The sequence below is a fragment of the Lactuca serriola genome, chromosome 1 (assembly GCF_051521515.1).
Source record: "Lactuca serriola cultivar US96UC23 chromosome 1, Lser_US96UC23_V15, whole genome shotgun sequence".
In the NCBI taxonomy this organism is placed as follows: domain Eukaryota; kingdom Viridiplantae; phylum Streptophyta; class Magnoliopsida; order Asterales; family Asteraceae; genus Lactuca; species Lactuca serriola.
The window spans coordinates 114,687,259-114,707,648 of NC_136408.1; the positions used below are offsets into that span (position 1 = coordinate 114,687,259).

Here is a 20,390-nt window from a genome sequence, read left to right on the forward strand (position 1 = left end):
TTCAAAAGATTGCCTATTAATGCTTACAACGTGAAAGAGAACAGCGACCAACAACTAGTGAGGTGCTACTGCAACTTAAGAAGGCACTGGAATACAAAGTAAGTATTCATATTCTCAGGAAAATATATTCATCTCAAGTAATGAACAGTTGAAAAGTTATTCACGCTTTCTGTTTTCCTATACTATGGGTATGAACCATGCTTCCGGTCAAGGTTAAAGTTGGACATATTCAGTTAGTTTGCTTCCAGCTTGCCGCTGTTTTTTTTTTTTGAAAATTCATAAAAAAAATACTCCGATTTTGTTGCAACTCGTTGAAAGAAAACAGGAACACTTTATTTTATTATTTTTTTTTTGCTTCCGGTGTTATTCTGGATTTTCATAAACTGGATCTTTCCAGCGTTGTTTGTTTCTAGAATTTTCAGAAACCAACTTATATGCTTCCGTCTTTAGAACTTTAAATTGAAAGAATATTTTCTTGATTCTGGATTTTCAGTTATGGTTTCCATAGGTTACTATTCAAAAAAGAAATCATTATTTCCAGAATTTCGAAAGCAGAATCATTTTGTTTTCTGTTTCTAATCAACATTTCCGGTTTTGGAGTTCTGACAATGAGGCATTATTATAATAAGAAACATTTTTTTGAGCTATTACATTAGGTACTACACTAATTAAAACATTCATTACAAATGGAAAACACATCTGCCAACAACAGAGCCACTACTCCTGCAACAAATGAACTTGTCCCACCTTTAGCATATAATATGTTGGTGCCTGAACAAAAACCAGAGAAATTCAATGGTTTGGATTTCAAAGGATGGCAACAGGATATGATTGGCTACTTGAAAGCACTCAACTTGGTCGGATTTCTGACTAAGGATCCACCCGAGTTGAATGCCCAAGTAGGAGACATTCAATCACCCACTGTCATCGATGCTTGGAAGAACTCTGATTTCCTGTGTCGCAATCATATATTAAACAGCTTAGTGGAGGCATTATCAAACAAGTATAGTACCACTAAAACAGCAAAAGAATTATGGGAATCTTTGGAGTAGGAATACAATACAGAGGATGCTGATGTTGTTGCACATTTTCTAGAGTACAAAATGGTGGATTCTAAAAGAGTAGTAGATCAGGTGCAAGAACTTCAAATAATCATGCATGACATCCATTCTGAGGAAATGACATTGAGCGAGACTTTTCAAGTAGCTGCAATTATTGAAAAGTTGCCTCCTATTTGGGTGGATTTCAAGAAATATTTGAAACATAAGAGAAAGGAAATGAATGTGGAGGACCTCATCGTGCAGCTACAGATTGAGGAGGGTAATAGGGTGGCTGAAAAGAGAGGTTATGTTTCAGATGTGGCTAATTAGGTTAATGTTTTCGAACATGACCAACCTTCGAGGGAGAACATTTGAAATATGGCTAGCGCAAAAAGGTAAAGCTTTATCTTGCGTCAAAACTCAAAAGGTGGAAAGTTAGAAAAGAAATTCTGAGGAAAATGCTACAATATTAGATCAGCTTGGCCACAAGTCTTTGAGTTGATAGTATGTTGCCCAAGGGAAAGAAGACGGCAGAAGTGAACCACATATACCTAAGTCACGCTAGAGGTGCCCAAAACAGCCCTTGTAATTATGATTTCGTAAAAATCTCCTCATGTGTATTATGCGAAAGAGCTGTATAGACTTTTATTATCATGTCATCATTTGTCAAGGGGTAATTATGTAAAGAAACCTATGTTTTCCTGTATAAAACCTCAAATATATATTTTTTCGAATAAAAACCTTGGCATTTGGCAAACATTTCGAATTATACGTTTTAGAAGTTTTCATCATTATGTGATGTGTCGGTAATACTTTGACGTGGTTATCCAACGTGGATAAGAGTTAAGGCTATCCAGAGTGGGTGTGAACCCATGCGTGAGTTCCCTATATGGCATACATGTGGCACACTAACCCATCGGTGAACACCGCCCTATGGATCGGTGGTTTGGCTGTGGAGTGGCTTCTAGTGGTTGTGAAGACGGAACAAGACGAGCATTTTGATTGGTTCTTCCATTTTCCCTCACATTTTCTCTCCTCTCTCCTCCTTTTTGTCCCTTTACTACCAACCCACCGGTGAACACCATTTCCACAACCTAGTGGGTTGGTTGTGGAGTGGTAAAATACCTACGAGACGCTGAATTGGCCGGTGGTTTGGCTGTGACCACTCCCCACAGCCTAAGGATTAATCATGTAAAAGACTTTATCTTTTGCCTTTATTTTCAGATTAAACCATAATTTTTTTTTCCTAAAGAAGGCCTTCCTTTTCGACTAATATGTACAAAGTTAATACCATATTTCATATATGTTTTTTTTTCGATATTAAACTACACACTTTATTTTTGTTCCATACCTTATATATTTTTTATTTTTTAATCTAGTACTTTTAGCAGTTTTTTTTTTTGAAAAAACTATTCAATGTGAGGGTATTTTTTCAAAAAAGAATAAGAAGTTGACGGGTTATATGGGAAAAATTAGAAGTTTGAGGGTTTTTTCAGGAAAAAAAAAATAAAAAGTTGAAGTATTTCTCAGAAAAAACAAAAACTGCGATGTTTTTGTAAAGAATAAAGTAAAATTGAAACTTAATCTGGAAAAAACCTATTTATACTGTCATTTATGATATTAACCTAACTGTATGATTAGAAATTTTTTCTGAAACCCAATGTTTTTATTAGAAAATATGAATATTTAAGGTCTTATCCGGAAAAAGGGAAAATGTTAGGTATTTTACATAATTAACTGTTTGTTAAGTCAATTGTCCATACTTCATAATCATAGAAAGCAACAATGGCAAGTAATTATTCTAATAGATTTAATCTTTTCTATCGGTGAGAATGTTTACTCATAATCAATCCCTTTAAGTTTGAATATAACCTTTTGCGACTAGTCTAGCCTTCAATGTGTGTACATTCTCATCAATGTCATTCTTTTTCTTGAAGATTCATTTACACCCAACAGTTTTAGGGGACACGTAGGATCAACTAAATTCCAAACTTGGTTATCATACATTGACTGAATCTCGCTCTCCATGCTCTTTTTTTATTTGGCTATCCCTGTGTAACACCCGCTCCGAGAAGGTACGGGTTAACCCTAACTTTTTAAAGATTGGCATTTTGGTATGTATGCCATGCACAGTAAGGGTGTACGCATGGCGTACTTACGCATGAAGGTGGTGGCCTTGCACGTGTACGCCCTACGTACTTCTTTGGTACGCAACGTGTACGCTATTCAGACAAAAACCCTAGTTTTAAGGGTTTTGCACCTTATATAATATCCTTATGGCCCCACTGTCTTCACCCTCATCAGCCTCCACCTGAAAATCGTCCCTTTAGCTAACCCTAAGTGAGAAGAGTGCACTTTGAGCTCAAATGTGTGTTTGGTGGTGTTCTTAAAGAAAAAGAAGGTGGTTGAAGGACATTGGAGCTTGGAAGAAGCTTGAATATGGGATTCTCTACTTGCTAGCAAACTTTTGGTGGTAAAAAGCTCCTAGGTTGATCATCTTTTCATATGGATCTAGGTATCTCTTCATTTAGGGCATTTTTGTCCCAAGCTTTGTCATTTTTGAGTAAGGCATGCACTTAACCAAATAAGTCGTCATTTCAGACCCAATGAGGGGTCTTAGAGTTATAGAAATGATCATTCAAGTGCACTTAACTTTGACAATTATAATAATGATTCAACAAAAAGAAAATAGTAAAGTGATGCATTAACAAAATAGTGTTCATAGGTAAAATTATTTTGGAATTGATTACAAGTAGTATTGAGAGTTCTTACTACTGAAGGTAACTGCCGCTGTCGCACATGGCACATTCATAGCTGCTTTTTGATTTCAAATTTTGATACTGAGAAGCATCAATTAAAGGACAAGAAAATTAATCCTCATGAAATAGGTTTTCTTGTAAAATCAAAAAACGGTGGTGATGGATAGCGATGGTGCATGGCTCGTTGATCGCTGGTGGTGCTGGTCGGCACAGGGAGGCTTCCTATCTTCTTTAATCGTGTGTGTGGTAGGGTTAATAAAGATGAATTATGTATGAATTAAAACTGATTTCCTAATTAAAAAGATATTAATTAATTTAACATTTTACCATAAATAATTAATAGCTAAGATTACATAATTACATTTGTATATGTTTTTAAAATGATTGGCCCACATTAATCCCTACACCACCATATTCTGTCACCACTATCTTCAACCATCACTAAAGCCACCATCTTCTTCGGTCCATGCCTTTAAACTAGACCACCATATTCAACATGCATCGTAACCTTAAAAGAAGCAGTGGTGGTTTCGGAGAAAGAAGATTAATGACGGTGATGATAAAAAATTTCATCGAAGACCGCTAATGGCGGTGTGATCTTCCACGATGTCCTCATCAGTGGATGTTCTCCAACTAAGAATAGAAATAAGAGGATAAGAAAGGGGGTGAAGGTTTAAAAGATTTTAATGTGAGAGGGGAGAGGGTGAATAGGTAGGTAGGGTTGGTGGGGTCTATCTTATTTCTTTTGTTTTAAATTAAAAATAGTTTAAAGATATAAAATAATATCTAAAACGAAAATAGAGGGGTTAAAAATTATTTTCCCTTTTTACATGGATAAAAGACCAATCACACAAAAATTGAAACCAAAATACCATGCGAATTCAGAAAACTACAATGATTAGTTGTGTAACTTTTTCTTAATATTAAAAGAGAAATCAAATATTTTTTTTATCGTTTCTTCCTATCCAACTTTCAATTTACTAGATAAAAAAGTATCAAAATCAAAAGAAGATTTTAAGAAAAAGGAAATAGTGAATTCCACATGTCATTATTTTTATATGAGTAGACGATAGCCTCCGATTAGTCCCCGACTAGGCCGTAGTTCCTGATCAACCACCAAACTAGTGCCAAAAGATTAACATACTTCACATATAACTTTACGTATAATTTTTCTGTTTGAAACAAAACAAGATTTTAACAGATCATTAATTTGAGGAAATCTACAGAAAAGTCTCATTATTTTAGAAAAATTAACGATTTTGCTCCATAACTTGCTAAACAGGTCAAAACGGGTGGAAGTCAAGAAATTAGCCAGTTTCTTGGGTTTTTATTCAAAAAAATTTGGAACTTGATTGTTAATTTTCCCAAAATAATGAGACCTTTCTTTAGATTTCTGTAGATATATTAACTTCATATTCATACCTACTACCACAATTTTGCAGGTGAAAATTTTGAAACACTTTGAGATCCCACTACTTGATATAGAAGAGGCAACAGAGAATTTTGCTGAAAAATACCTCATTGGGTCGGGCACATATGGTGATGTCTACAAAACAAAACTTTACCATTTTGATAGCAAAAGCTTCGTGCCATTAGAAGTGAAAAATAAAAGCGAACTCTAAAAAAATGCAGCACTGTAGCTATAAAGCGGATATTGATTAGAGAAGACAATCAAGGCGAACAAGGGTTCCTTGCAGAAATCGAAATGCTTACCGGTTGCAAACATCCCAACATAGTCTCTCTTCTTGGCATTTGTAATGAAGGTCGCCATATGATACTTGTCTATGAGCATGCCTCTAATGGCAGCCTTGATGAATATTTGGGAGGCACTGGTAGCCTGACTAATCTAACTTGGGTTCAACGTGTAAAGATCTGCATTGATGTTGCGAGTGGATTGAATTACCTTCACACCAAGATAGAGGATGAGCGAAGGATAATACACCGTGACATAAAAAGCGGTAACATTCTGTTGACCGAGAATTGGGAGGCGAAGATTGTTGATTTTGGCCTTTCCAAATTCCGCCCTCAGAATCAACTGTAAAAGACACTCTATACAGAAAATATTGCAGGCACAAAAGTGTATTTGGATCCAGAATATGAAAAAACAGGTCGGTTGAAAAATGAAACTGATATTTACTCTTTCGGGGTAGTTTTATTTGAGATGTTGTCTGGGAGGTTTGCCAATGATCCAATTTACACCAAGGAAGATATTAATGGGATTGCATCAGTCGCACAAAGACGCTTCAATGAGGGAACAATTAAGGAAATGCTTGATCCTAGGTTAATGGAAGAAAATCATGAAAACATTTTCAGTCTAAACAAAGGACCAGATCTAGATTCCTTAGATGCGTTTTCAAAAATTGCCTATCAGTGTGTGGCAGAAACTCAAGTTGAGCGTCCAACAGCAGAAGTCATTGTCAAGAAACTCGAAGAATCATTATCTTTACAAGTACGCTATATCTAATCAGTTTAGACACGAATCCTTCATACATTTTCTCACCACTGTTGGTTTTTTTCTCACCTGTTGTACATTTTCATACAAAAATTTAGCAAACAATTTCATTTCCAAATTTATCACCAGTTAGTATAATTCCATCATTTATAAGTTATTTTTTTATCACTAACTTAATACAAATTTATAACCTATTTAGACATATGTATGTATGTATGTGTATATATATATATATATATATATATATATATATATATATATATATATATATATATATATGTATATATATATATATATATGTATGTATGTATCAAAGGTGAGTATTTGATATTTGAGGCCTTGTAAAAATATATCCCAATTTTAAATATGTAACATATAAAAGATATTGACATTAATGAAATATGACATATTTCGATCGTGGTATAAAATAGAAAGGAGATTTTCTTCAAAACTTACGATATGTTGGTATGATGAAATAAACGGCATAATGGAATGAACCAGGTAATAAATGTATCATTACATTCCAAAATTTGGTTGACACGAAAAAAACAAATGAGTTATCAAAACATCTTGTCAATTTATCTATAAATAGTAGTTATATTTCATCATCGTAACTTTTCTATATAGTTTAGTTTAACGACCTTTTCTTTAATATATTAGCATAAAAAACGTAACTTCAGATAAAAATTTCAGGTTATTTTTGAATTTTCAAGTCAATCGAGTGTTTATTAATTCACAGGAAAACTCCAAAGACAGCATCAAAATTTCTCTTGAGGACATAAAATCCGCCACACAAAACTTCAATGATGACCACTTGATTGGTAGTGCTGGATTCGGGTTTGTCTACAAAGGACAAATCACACACGCTACTGGATGTAATGCCATTGCTGCAAATTAAGCGGCTGGACAAAATGTTCGGTCAGGTAGAACAACAATTTTTGTCGGAGCTGCAAATTCTTTTGGAGTATAAACATGAGAATATCATCGGTCTTGTGGGTTATTGCAACGAATTAGGTGAAAGCATCATTGTTTATGAGAATGCGTCTAGAGGAAGTCTTGATAGGTACTTGTCAGACAATGGGCTTTCATGGATTAAACGACTTGAGATATGTATTGATATTGCAAGCGGGTTGGATATCCTTCATGGAGGGGGAGTAACACAAGAAGTGGTGATACATAGGGACATCAAAAGCTCAAACATTCTGCTAGATGATGATTGGAAAGCAAAAATTACAGATTTTGGGCTTTCTATGATAAGTCCAATAAATAAGGATATTGATTTTGTCATCGAAAATATTGCTTACGGTACACTCGGCTATTGTGACCCACTGTACATTGAGATCGGTTTCTTAACAAATGAATCTGATATATACACATTTGGTGTGGTTTTATTCGAGATCTTGTGCGGGAGATTGGTGCATGAATACAAAAATGGGAATCCTGGACAATCTCTAGCCGATTTGATTAGAGCCCACCATAATATGTGAAAACTTGACGAGATGGTGTTTGAAGGCATAAAGGAACAAATTGTTCCAAAATCATTGTCTACATTTCAAAAGATCGCCTATGAATGCTTACATCGTCAAAGAGAACAACGACCAACAACTAGTAAGGTGATACTGCAACTTAAGAAAGCATTGGAATACCAAGTAAGTACTCATATTCTAAGGAAATTGTTATTCATTTCAAGGAATAAACTGTTGAAAGTTTCACAGTTTTCTTACTACTGTTCATGAGAAGGAAATTATGAGTATGACCCATGCCTCCCGCTCAGGTTTAAATTTGGATATATTTTATTAGTTTGCTTCCGGCTTGACGCTGTTTTTTTGAACAATCTTAAAACACTTTTTTTCTTGTTTCCGCTGTTACTCTGGTTATTCATAAACTGGATAATTTACAATATGGTGAATTTCCAAGATTTTAAGAAACTAACTAATTTTATGTTTCTGTCGTTTAGAAATTTAATAGAAAAAATTATCTTTTCTGCATTTTCAGTTATTGTTTCCAGAATTTTGAAAGCAGGATCATTTTGTTTTCTGTTTCTTATCAACATTTCCAGTTATGGTGTTCTCACAATCAGGCATTATTATTTTAAGAAACACTTTTCTAATAACTTTTATAGATACCACACTAGTTAAAAATTTCGTTTCAGATGGAAAACACATCTTCCAACAACAGAGTGATTGCTTCTGCAACAAATGAACTTGTTCCTCCTTTAGCTCATAATGTGTTGGTGCCTCCACACAAACCAGAGAAATTCAATGGTTTGGATTTTAAAGGATGGCAACAGGAAATGATTGGCTACTTGAAAATACTTAACTTGGATGGATTTCTGACTGAGGATCCACCCAAGTTGAATGCTCAAGTAGGAGACATTCAATCACTGCCTGTCATTGACGCTTGGAAGAATTCAGATTTGCTTTGTCGTAATTATGTATTGAATGGCTTAGTGGAAGCATTATTAAACAAGTATAGTACCACTAAAAGAGCAAAAGAATTATGGGAATCTTTGGAACAGGAGTACAATACTGAGGATGTTGATGTTGTTGCACGTTTTCTAGAGTACAAAATGGTGGATTCTAAAACAGTTGTGGATCAGGTGCAAGAACTCCAGATAATCGTGCATGGCATCCATGCCAAGGGAACGACATTGAGCGAGAATTTTCAAGTACTTGCAATTGTTGAAAAGTTGCCTCCAACTTGGGTTGATTTCAAGAAATATTTGAAAGATAAGAGAAACGAAATGAGTGTGGAGGACCTCATCGTGCAGCTACAAATTGAGGAGGGTAATAGGTTGGCTGAAAAGAGAGGGTATGTTTCAGATGTGGCTATTTAGGCTAATTTTTTCGAACCTGACCAACCTTCGAGGGCCAACATTTGAAAGATGGCTAGAAAAAAAAAAGTAAAGCTTTATCTTGGGTCAAAACTCAAAAGGTGGAAAGTTAGAAAAGAAATTATGAGGAAAATGCTACAGTTTAGATCAGTTTGGCCACAAGTCTTAGAGTTGATAGTACGTTGCCCAAGTGAAAGAAGACACGAGAAGTGAACCACTTATATATAAGTGTGTCACGCAAGAGATGCCCAAAAAAATGTCCCTTGTATTTATGATTTGGTAATTAATCTCCTCATGTGCTTTATGAGAAAGAGCTGTATAGACTTTTATTGTCATGCCATCATTTGTCAGGGGGTAATTATGTAAAAAAAACCTATGTATTATGAGAAAGAGATGTATATATTTTTTTTAATACAAGCCTTGGCTTTTGGCAAACTTTTCGAATTATACATTTTAGCAGCTTTCATTGTGATGTGATGTGTCGGTAAGGCTGGAGGGAGTGGTGCCACCGAAACCGCACTCCCTCCCCCGCCACATAAGCGTCACGTCACTTTTTACCATACAAGTGTGGTTTAATGCAACACCAAGGGAGTGGGATTATGGTAGAAAAAAAAAAAAAAAAAAAAGAAGAAGAAGAAGGTGATTGGTTGAAAGAGAAGAGAGAGCACAAATAAAAGAGGAGAGAGAGAGTGAAAGTGCAGCAAGGGAGTACTGCACTGCGGCCTAAACCGCACCAAACCGCAGTCAGGGGGCGGTGTTCCCCTACCTATGTAGCAAAAGGTGTGGTAAAGACCGCACCCACACCCCACAGCCTAATACTTTGATATGCTTATCCAACATGGATAAGAGTTAAGGGTATATGAAAGAACTTATCTTTTGCCTTTATTTTGGTATTAAACCTATTTTTAATACCATAAAACTAAGTAAACAAGACCTTCCTTTTTCGACTAAAATATATAAATTAATATAATAAAAAACCTTATATATTCTGTTTTTTGTATTAAACCTCTAACTTTATTTGTTGGATCTTGTACTTTTTTTCAATCCAATACTTTTAGCATTTTTTTTTTCAAAAAACTTTTCCAATGTGGGGGTTTTCTACGAAAAAAAATAATATGTTGATGGGTTTTTGCGGAAAATTTAAAGGCCGAAGGTTTTTTCTGAAAAAAGAAAACGTTGAACATTTTATTAGAAAAATTAAAAATGCAAGGTTTTAAAAAAAAATTGAGGTTTATTCCCAAAAAGCAAATCGATAATGTTTGTTATGATATTAACCCAAATGTATGATTCAGAATATTGCAAAGACTAAAAGTTTTTATTAGAAAATATGAATATTTGAGATCTTATCCGAGAAAAGGGAAAACGTAGGGTATATTACATAATTAACTGTGTGTCAAGTCCTTCTGTGTATTGTTGTTAAAATAAGGGTTTAACATGTATCCACCAAACTTCTGCACATTTTTTATTACAAGTCAACGTTATGAAAAAGTTTGGAAACATTTAATATTCAAGCGAATGTCGTCGAACGTAAATTGTTATAGACTGGTTTGCGTTTGTTATACCTTCGTTTAATGGGACAATTGAGAGGATCACCAATTTAATAAACACTCCATATATTGCAATTTTAGTAGCAACATGAAAGTTTACATGTTAAAAATAAACCATTTTCCTAAAACCTTACAACTTATAAGAATCAACATCTTAAATCACTACTAGAAAACAGGGTATTACCTAATACCGACAGATTTTTAGCGATAGAAAAAATCAGTTGGAAACAGCAACTGAATACCTACAGATTCAGACGGACAGCAAATTAGGATATTAGCAACGCTATTTCCGACGGTGGCAACATAATCAATTTTGTCGGTAATCCGTTACAATATACCAACTGTTTACCGACAGAAATCAATAAATTTGCAATTTTGTTGGTAATCCGTCGGTAAAATTCACATTTTTTTGTTATTTATTGTTGTAAGGGTAATTCGGTAAAATCAAACATCTTAAAGGGCTTAAACGTGGCTGCACATCGATTTGATCTAAGCTAATTCAAAGTGGGGCTCTGTTGTCTCTATGAACAAAAACCCTAGCCGTTGTTCGTGTTTCACCTTCGCCGGAACCTAGAGCCCCGACGCCGTCGCTCACTCCTGTCCGCCTCGTATTCGGCGTTCCCCTACACCAAAGACACTGTCTGCCGCCGACGATTGCTTCCGGTTCACCGACATTCACCTCCGACAACATTCAATCTTACCATAACATCTACCGGTATTATACCATCTCTTCTCTCCTTCCACCCTCTCCTTCTTCGTACACTGCCGCCAGTATAGTCGGAGACGGTTGTTAGTACCTTCTAGTGCTCTGCCTCCACCTCCACAAAGCTAAAGAAGGAGAAAGTCATTGTTATATCTAGTCCTATCGGCGTCGGAAAAATCCGCCTCTCATTAGAGCTTTCTAAAAAGCTTAATGGCGAGATAGTTAGCATAAACTCTGTCAAAGTATATATAGAAGTAGCTATATCTTATTCCATGAAAGACCGCAGTACTTCTTATTGAGCTTATTGGATTATTAGTGTGTGGATCCTTCTCAGTCGTTAATCCTTTGTATTTATTGAATTTCCTAAAGCAAAATGAGTATTTGATGAGAAAAATGGTAGAGAAAATGTTTGTTTCAATTGCAAAGTGATTTCAGAATTACAAATAAGGTTGAGCTTATGTTCTGTGAATCAATGATGAGATATATTTAACTTGATAACATGATCCAAGCTTAAATTGGTGTTCATTTATTGTCTAATAGATAATGAGGACATTGAAATCTACAGTCAATTGCACTACTAGAAACTTGAGTTTCAGCTACGGATTTAGAGAGGGATTGAATCTGTAGCAAATTTTAGGCTTATAGAGAGGGAATTAAGAGATATCTGCGATGGTTTAAACAATTAATTTATTTATTCAACATTTAGCATATTAGAGACTGTTTAGCGAGGGATCAGCTACAGATCTCACAAGTATTTATCGACGCACCCATATTCCTCGGTAATCGGTGGAAAACGAAGGCATTTGGCGAGGATTCAACGAGGGAAAAAAATTATCGACTTTGTGGCCATCTGGTACGTGTTTAGCGAGAGAATACCGACAGAGCATACACACGTTATGTTTTTAACCTTGACGATCTCTCATTGAAATTGACGCTCCAATTCCAGTTTCACGAAGTTTGTGTAAGTTTCCTTCCGTCCCAAATCTGATTTGTCACTCCAATTGAACACGGTCTCCCCCAAATCTGAAATTGACGACACTCTCGAGTTGCAGCTTGCTTAACCTAATCTCACCCTCTCTGTTCAAACAGATGACAACACCACGGAACATTGCAGCTTCCGATTCCGACATCCTCCACATTTTTAAAATCTGAAATTATTCTTCGTTAACTTCCGATTCAGGTAAATCTCTTGATTTTGTTTGCTTTAGTCATATATTAGGTTAGGTTTGGTTCAGTTGCATAATATATTACGTTAGGGTTTAATTTCTCCATTTTTTTTTCCTTTTTCAATCATCATTCCTCCACACAATACAATGCCCCTGATATGCAAAGTTGTTAAATCTGGAAAATCCCAAGGTGTTTTGCACGTAATATTGGAAGCTCCATTCCCACGAAGTTTCCTTAGTACAACATCAAATTCCCTTTGTTTTCATATCTTAGCCTGAATGCAATATGCATACCAATATTTCTTAAATCTTCACCTTTATAATACTTTGTTTTTTTTTTCACTAAAACCTTACCAGCCATCTAGGAGATTCTGGTATAATAAAGAGGCCCAATAGTAAGACACCACATGGAATCAATCCTGCAACCAAATCACTGTGATTCACATTTCATCACTGTTAGTAAGGTTTAGGTAGATGATGTTGCATTTTATTCCTTTTTCTCCCTTTGTTTTATAAGAATGTGATATTGTTTAGCTCTTGTAGATTCTGTTTTACTAACTGTTTCCCAAAGGTCAAATATAAAATTTGGAAATAAATCAATAGTAGTGATTTATTTTTTAAGGAAATAATTATCCACTAAATTTGTATCTAGGGTAGAATTGAGGTTTGGGAGGTTTAATTTGTGATGTTGTGATTGAGATATCATCATAAAGTTGTTTTTTTTATGTAGAAGTCAACTCCACTAGGCAAGATAGAAGTCAAAACATGCTAAAAGTGAAAGAAAAAGTCAATAAATTGATAGGAGGGACATAGGTTGACATGTATAAAACATAGGAGTGATTGAGACTAATCATATTTGGTCAGATATTTGGTTAAACTATGCCTCTGTGTAAGCCATTCATTGAAATGTGCATTTTGCTATTTTCAGATAGAATGTTAATTGATACTATCAAACCTAACTTTAATTTACAAGAAAAATAAAGACTACACCAAGGCCTTAAACAACTTTCAACAAAGATTTAAGTTGGTTATCATTTCCCTAATAACAACCTAAATGCACCTTAATACTATAAATACCAGTAGACTAGAATAACATTCCATATTGCTTCCACAACTCTTCCTCAGTTTAACATTCTGTTTTAAAGCTTATATTTACCTAGTCATGGTTCATTTCCAGATATACCCTTGTGTTTTTCTCCTTCTCATTATCACTTTATATGCAATCCCATTGACTGAGGGTAGGAAACTAAAAGATGTTACTGCCTTTAGGCCTACAACACCAGGTAATAGTCCAGGAGCAGGGCACTCTTTCACTGAAAACAGACTAGCATTTACCCTTTTCTCAAGGTTGATCCCACTTTTTCTAGTAACGGGGAAAACATTTGATACTTTTGTAAGCAAAATAAGAGCATTTCAAATCTACATGTACTCTATAGATTCCAAGCACTGAATCAGTAATCATCACAAAAGAACACATTCAGAGATAGGTTACCATCAAGATTTTCCATCCTTCTTTTCCAAAATGTGATTTTTTTTTGTATCGAATAAAAAAATCTAAATGGAACTTAATAAATCTATTCTGGTACAAGAAAATGCAGCTCACAGCCTCACCCAACGATTTCTTTTAACTGATTAATTCTAGATAAACAAGCCAACTGCCGGAAAATCAAGCTTTGTAAGTTTGTCTTTACTTTTAAAGATGGCTCATAACTATCACTTAAATCTTAGCAATAAAAAAAACACTGGTTAGACAATAACATTCTAAAAGGAAACAGCATTGTGTACTTGGCTGTATATGTTAGGAAAAAAGGATGAAATGTTGTTGCTTATGATTTATTTAACTAAGAATAGTCTAGTCATCTTGTGGTATCTGGAAGCCTGCCCTGTTTTCAGACTAGGTTTAGATTCAAGAGGTTTTTTCAGGAAAAGATAAAAATTGAGGTTTAATACAGAAAAAAAAATCCGTTCAATCGGAAGTAGAATGTTATAATTAGGTAGATTATTCAAAGTAAAGTATCTTAATAAAAAAATTAAATAATCCATTAGCGAGTTATTCCGTTGTGAGTTATTCTTATATTCTGTCGGTAATCCGTTAGTGAGTTATTAAAGTATAGTATCTTAATAAAAAGCATTATGTCAGTAATCCGTTAGTGAGTTATTCTTATATTCTGTCGGTAATCCATTAGCGAGTTATTCCGTTGGTAAACTGTTGCAAAAGCATTCTGTCGGTAATCCGTTGCAAAAAAATTTCCGTCGGTGATTGGTTCCTAATTACCGACGGAGAAATCTGTCGCTAAAATTTGTTGTAGCCGTCGGAAATCCGTTACAAATAATTAGCGACAAGAATATACCAACGCCTTTGAGGATATTGAGGATTGATTTCTATTTGTGTTTTTGCTTTTGAGATACAGATAATTAGATCGCAATGATACTAGTTTCTATCACCCAATTTAGGGGTTTTCACCCTTTTCTGTTATACATTATTTAGGTTAATACAAAATATTTATGTTTTCTGCATAGATTTGAACTTGTTGAAGGTGATGGAAAACAGTCATAGCACGTTGAATGTTATTGCAAGTCAAAACATATATGCTCTGAAACATCATCCAATTCAAACCATCATTATTTGTTTTTGTTGTCGTGTATAGCAATTGCATTACATAGGATGGTGAGTAGAGTTAGAATTGAGAGAGAAGGAGAAGGAAATTTAAGACTTTTAAAAGTCTGTATGAGTCAAGGGAAAATGGGTCAACAAGTGTAAATGTAGCAAAGGGGAGTTATCCTTTATAAAGCGTGCAAATAAGTTAAAAGATTGAATCGACAAATTCTTTGTCATTTCCCACTCAAAAATACTATATTCCTCTAATTTTGATCTCACAAAATAACTCTAATTGTTTTTCCTCCCTCTAGACTTACGTACGTTAACAAGCACCTATATTTATAAAGCACCTATATTATAGGAAAACTAATAGCAATCCTAAACAAAATTAAACCCCAGTGATCATTATGGATAATTGCATATAAAATAAGAGGCTTTCATGTTGGAACCGACTTCCATAAATAAAAATCATAAAAGTCCGCAGCAAATCTGCAATCTGAACACATGGGAGGAAAAGGATCACAATTGTATCATTTCAGTTTGAATTTTCTGTTTTAACTTTCCATATTTGGACCAAATCAAAGCTCTTAATTTTTCAGTTAGCTATCTTCACTCGTTGGCCGTGGAGGACTCACCATGTTCAACAACATTAGCCACACCTGAAAAATATACTTTCTTTTTAGCCAAATTATTATCCTCCTGAAGTCGGAGTTGTGCAAGGAGGTCCTCCAAACTCATTTCTCTTGGCATGGTTTTCAGATAACTCTTGAAATTCACCCAACCCGGCGGCAATTTTCCAATTATTGCAGCTACTTGAAAAGTCTCACTCAATGTTATTCCCTCAGCATGGATGTCATCCAAGATTAATTGGAGTTCTTTCACCTGATCTACAACTGTCTTAGCGTCCACCATTTTGTACTCTAGAAACTGTTCAATGAGGAATTCCTTATTCGTGACATTCTCTTTACTAAACTTGTGTTCCAAGGATTCCCATAACTCTTTTGCTGTTTTAGCAGAAATATACATGTTGTATATTGTGTCCACTAATCCGCTCAGTACATAACTGCGACACAAGAAATCTGAGTGCTTCCAAGCGTCAACCACAACTAACGCTTGGATGTCCTCCACTTCAGAATTCAATTGAGGGGTATCCTCTGTCAAAAACCTAGCCAAGTTGAGTGTGGTCAAGTCGAAATGCATTTTCTGTTGCCACCTCTTGAAATTCAAACCACTGAATCTTTCTATTTTTTCTGTATTACTGTGAGGAACCAATCCATCCATCATAGGAGGGATTACTGTCTTATTGGTCGTATCCATGGCATTGCCGGATGTGTTTTCCATCTGAACCAACACATTAAGTTAGTGTAGTCTAAGCTAACTGAAACTAGAAACTATATCTGAAAATTTAAGCATAGGTATGATACTGAAACAGAGAATTTTGTTTCTCAAACTCGAAATTATCTATTTGACAAACTAGATGACAATTTTTGATAACTGTTTTGGGGAACAGGAAAGTCAGTGTCTGTAAAACAAAAACCAATTACTAAAAACCTGTTTCTAAAACAAATTTCATTTTTATGTGGATTAAAAAAATAGCTAATGAAAAACTGTTTATGAAAACGAGAAAACATGTTGCTAAGAACATTGGAACTGGACATGTTGATTAGAATTAACAAAAAAACAAAATGACTAAGTTTCTGTAATTGAAACTTAACTGGAAGATTCAGAGAAAAAATTTTGTTTATGAAAGTTCTAAACACAGAAACTTTAAAACCGGAAACCGAAAAGTTTGTTTCAATACAACTTAAAAACTGAACTAGAGTGGTGTGCTATAAATAAATGAATCACCGTACACAATCAAGCCTGAGTGTTTTTGTACTTCTTCTTCTAACAAAGATAAGTGTATGTTTTTGTGTTGGGGTTGGAAAACTCTTCTATTAAACACTAAAATAGAATTACAATAGGAGGAGCAACTCTCACACTCAACTATTACAAAAAACCAACCCTCTCACTAACACTCTCACTCTTAGTGTTATACTATCTGTTTCTCTGTGTTTGGGATGTTTACAACTGAATAATGAAGCCTCTATTTATAGTCTTGGCAGCCACCATTGTAGTTGCCTTCATTAATTGTGTTCATCATAAGGTGGGAAGAAAAACTTGTCCCGTAGGTTTCATTTTGTCAACAATGATGGCTACTGTAGCTTTGGAGGCTGGAACACAACAAATCTCCCCCTCCAGTCTCCGTCCAACAATCCTCATCCCAACTATGTCAGCACATAGTCTGTGTTTCTCTTGTGTCACCACCTTTGTCAACATGTCTGCAGGATTGTTGTTGGTTTTGATCTTTAACAACTTTAATTTTCGTCCCTCAATTGCTTCTCTAAGCCAGTGATAACGTATATCAATATGTTTTGTGCGGGAATGGTACATCGAGTTCTTACTCAGGTCCATAGCACTCTGACTATCGCAATGAATGATGTACTCTTCTTGTGGAAAACCTAATTCTTGAAGAAACCGTTTCATCCATATAAGCTCCTTCCCAGCTTCAACGGCAGCAATATACTCGGCTTCTGTTGTAGACAGTGCGACACACTTATGTAGCTTGGATTGCCACGAGATAGCTCCCCCTGCCAAAGTAAAAATGTAACTTGATGTAGATTTCCTACTATCAAGATCTCCGGCCATATCGGCATCTGTATAACCTTCCACGATTGGCTTTGCTCCCCCGTAGCATAAACATAGTTTCGAACTACCCTTTAGGTATCGAAGTATCCATTTGACTGCTTCCCAATGTTGTTTTCCCGGATTAGCTAGATATCTACTCACAACACCGACAGCATGAGCAATATCTGGTCTTGTACACACCATTGCATACATAAGACTTCCTACGGCTGAGCAATAGGGGACTGCCTTCATCTCTTCTTTTTCTTTCTCAGAAGATGGACAATTTTTCTTACTCAAATTGAAGTGGTTAGCCAAGGGCGTACCAACAGGCTTGGCATTTTCCATGTTGAACCTTTTGATCACACGTTCAACATACTCTTCCTATGATAAAAACAATTTTCTTGATTTTCTATCACGGATAATTTTCATGCCCATTATCTGTTGTGCTTGGCCTAAGTCTTTCATATCAAAGAACTTAGACAAATCCTTCTTCAAGTTGTTGATCATCGTTGCAGCTTGGCCCACTATCAACATATCATCCACGTAGAGCAAAAGGATGACAAATTTCCCATCTGGAAACTTCTTCAGATAGACACAATGGTCTGCAACAGTTCTCTTGTACTCATGATTCATCATAAATGAATCAAACTTCTTGTACCACTGCCTTGGAGCTTGCTTAAGACCATAAAGTCTCTTCTTTAATTTACAAATGAGATGCTCTTTCTTTGGGACTTTAAAGCCATCAGGCTGCTCCATGTATATTTCTTCATCCAAATCACCATGGAGAAAGGTTGTTTTCACATCCATCTGCTCAAGTTCAAGATCTAGACTGGCAACTAATCTGAGTACAACTCGAATAGACATCATCTTCACAACCGGCGAAAAAATTTCATCAAAGTCGATTCCTTCTTTTTGTTGGAAACCTTTGACAACGAGTCTCACCTTATACTTCATAGTATTTCCCTTGCCGTCTTTCTTCAACTTGAAAACCCACTTGTTTTTCAAGGCTTTCTTTCCTTTGGGGAGTTTCACCAACTCATATGTTTGATTCTTCTGCAAAGAATTCATTTCTTCTTCCATGGCCTTCTGCCAATTCGCTTTATCAATATGAGATTGAGCTTCTTGAAAGCTCTCTGGCTCCCCCTCACTAGTAAGAAGGATGTAGTTTGAAGTCGGATATCTTCTTGATGGAGCACGAACTCGTTCGGATCGTCTAACTTGAGTTCCTTCGTTTGTAACTTCTGGAAATGTATCTAAAGTATCATGGGGTGGAAGCTCCCCCTGCTCAACACCTTCTTGATTTGCGTCATCAACTTCTTCATCCTCTTCTTCAGTGGAAACATCATCTTTATTTTCAGATATTATATCTGAAACTTTGGAGCTTTGTTTCTTGTTAACCGGTGCCTTGAAATCATAATATTGGTTTTCATAGAAAACCACATCTCTACTTCGAATAACCTTCTTTAGTTCTGGGTCCCATAGCCTGTACCCGAACTCTTCATCTCCATATCCAATAAAGATGCATGGAGTGGATTTGAGGTCCAACTTCTTCCGCAATTCACTTGATACATGTGCAAACACCTTGCACCCAAATACTCTCAAGTGAGAATATGATATGTCATTACCCGTCCATATCTTCTCCGGAACTTCAAAATTTAATGGAGCGGAAGGTGACCTATTTATTAGATAGCAAGTTGTCAATACAGCTTCACCCCAAAATGGCTTTGGGAGTTTAGTCATGTTGAGCATGCATCGAACTTTCTCAAAAATAGTGCGATTCATCCGTTCTGCTACACCATTGTGTTGTGGGGTTCGTGGGACAGTATTTTCATGTCTGATACCATGTTCCGTGCAGTATTTAGAGAACTCACGAGAATAGTACTCGCCTCCATTATCTGATCGGAGACATTTTAGCTTCTTGCCTGTTTGTCTTTCCACCATTGCATGAAAAGCTTTGAAGCGGTCCAATACTTGATCCTTCGTCCTCAAACAATATGCCCATACCTTTCGTGATGCGTCGTCAATGAATGTCACAAAATACCGGCTTCCACCAAGAGATTCTACTTCAATGGGTCCACATACGTCGGAGTGGACAAGGCTCAGCAACTCAGAGCGGTTCTTTCTTGTGGAGCTAAGGGAAACTCTGTGTTGTTTCCCGAATAGGCAGTATTCACAAGGATCCAAGGCAACATCTTTTGCCATTGAAATGGACTCCTTTGCAAGAGTCGTCAATCCCTTCTCGCTCATGTGGCCTAGTCTTCTATGCCACAAGTTTGTTGATATCTCTTCTTCAACAACATTGAGACTTGGTTGAAGTAGCTTTGCATGGCTTTTATAAAGAGTACCATTAAGTTGTCCCCTTGCAACAACCATAGCACCTTTTAACAAATTCCAGGTGCCATTTTTGAATTGATTATCATATCCTTGGACATCAAGAGCTCCAACTGAGATAAGATTCATTCTTAGCTCTGGGACATGTCGAACATATTTCAGCACCAATGTACATCCAACATTGGTCTTTAAATGCACATCACCAATACCAGCAATGCTTGAAAAACTGGTGTTTCCCATCTTCACGGTACCATGGTCTCCGGGTTTATAAGTAGTGAATAAATCCCGATTTG

The 20,390-nt window shown here is 35.8% G+C and overlaps 1 pseudogene; it reads left to right on the forward strand.

Moving 5' to 3' along the window:
- The first annotated feature begins 7,162 nt into the window (after nucleotides 1-7,162).
- Nucleotides 7,163-7,738, forward strand: LOC145060328 (putative serine/threonine-protein kinase PBL1 pseudogene; annotated as a pseudogene).
- Nucleotides 7,739-20,390: the final 12,652 nt, after the last annotated feature.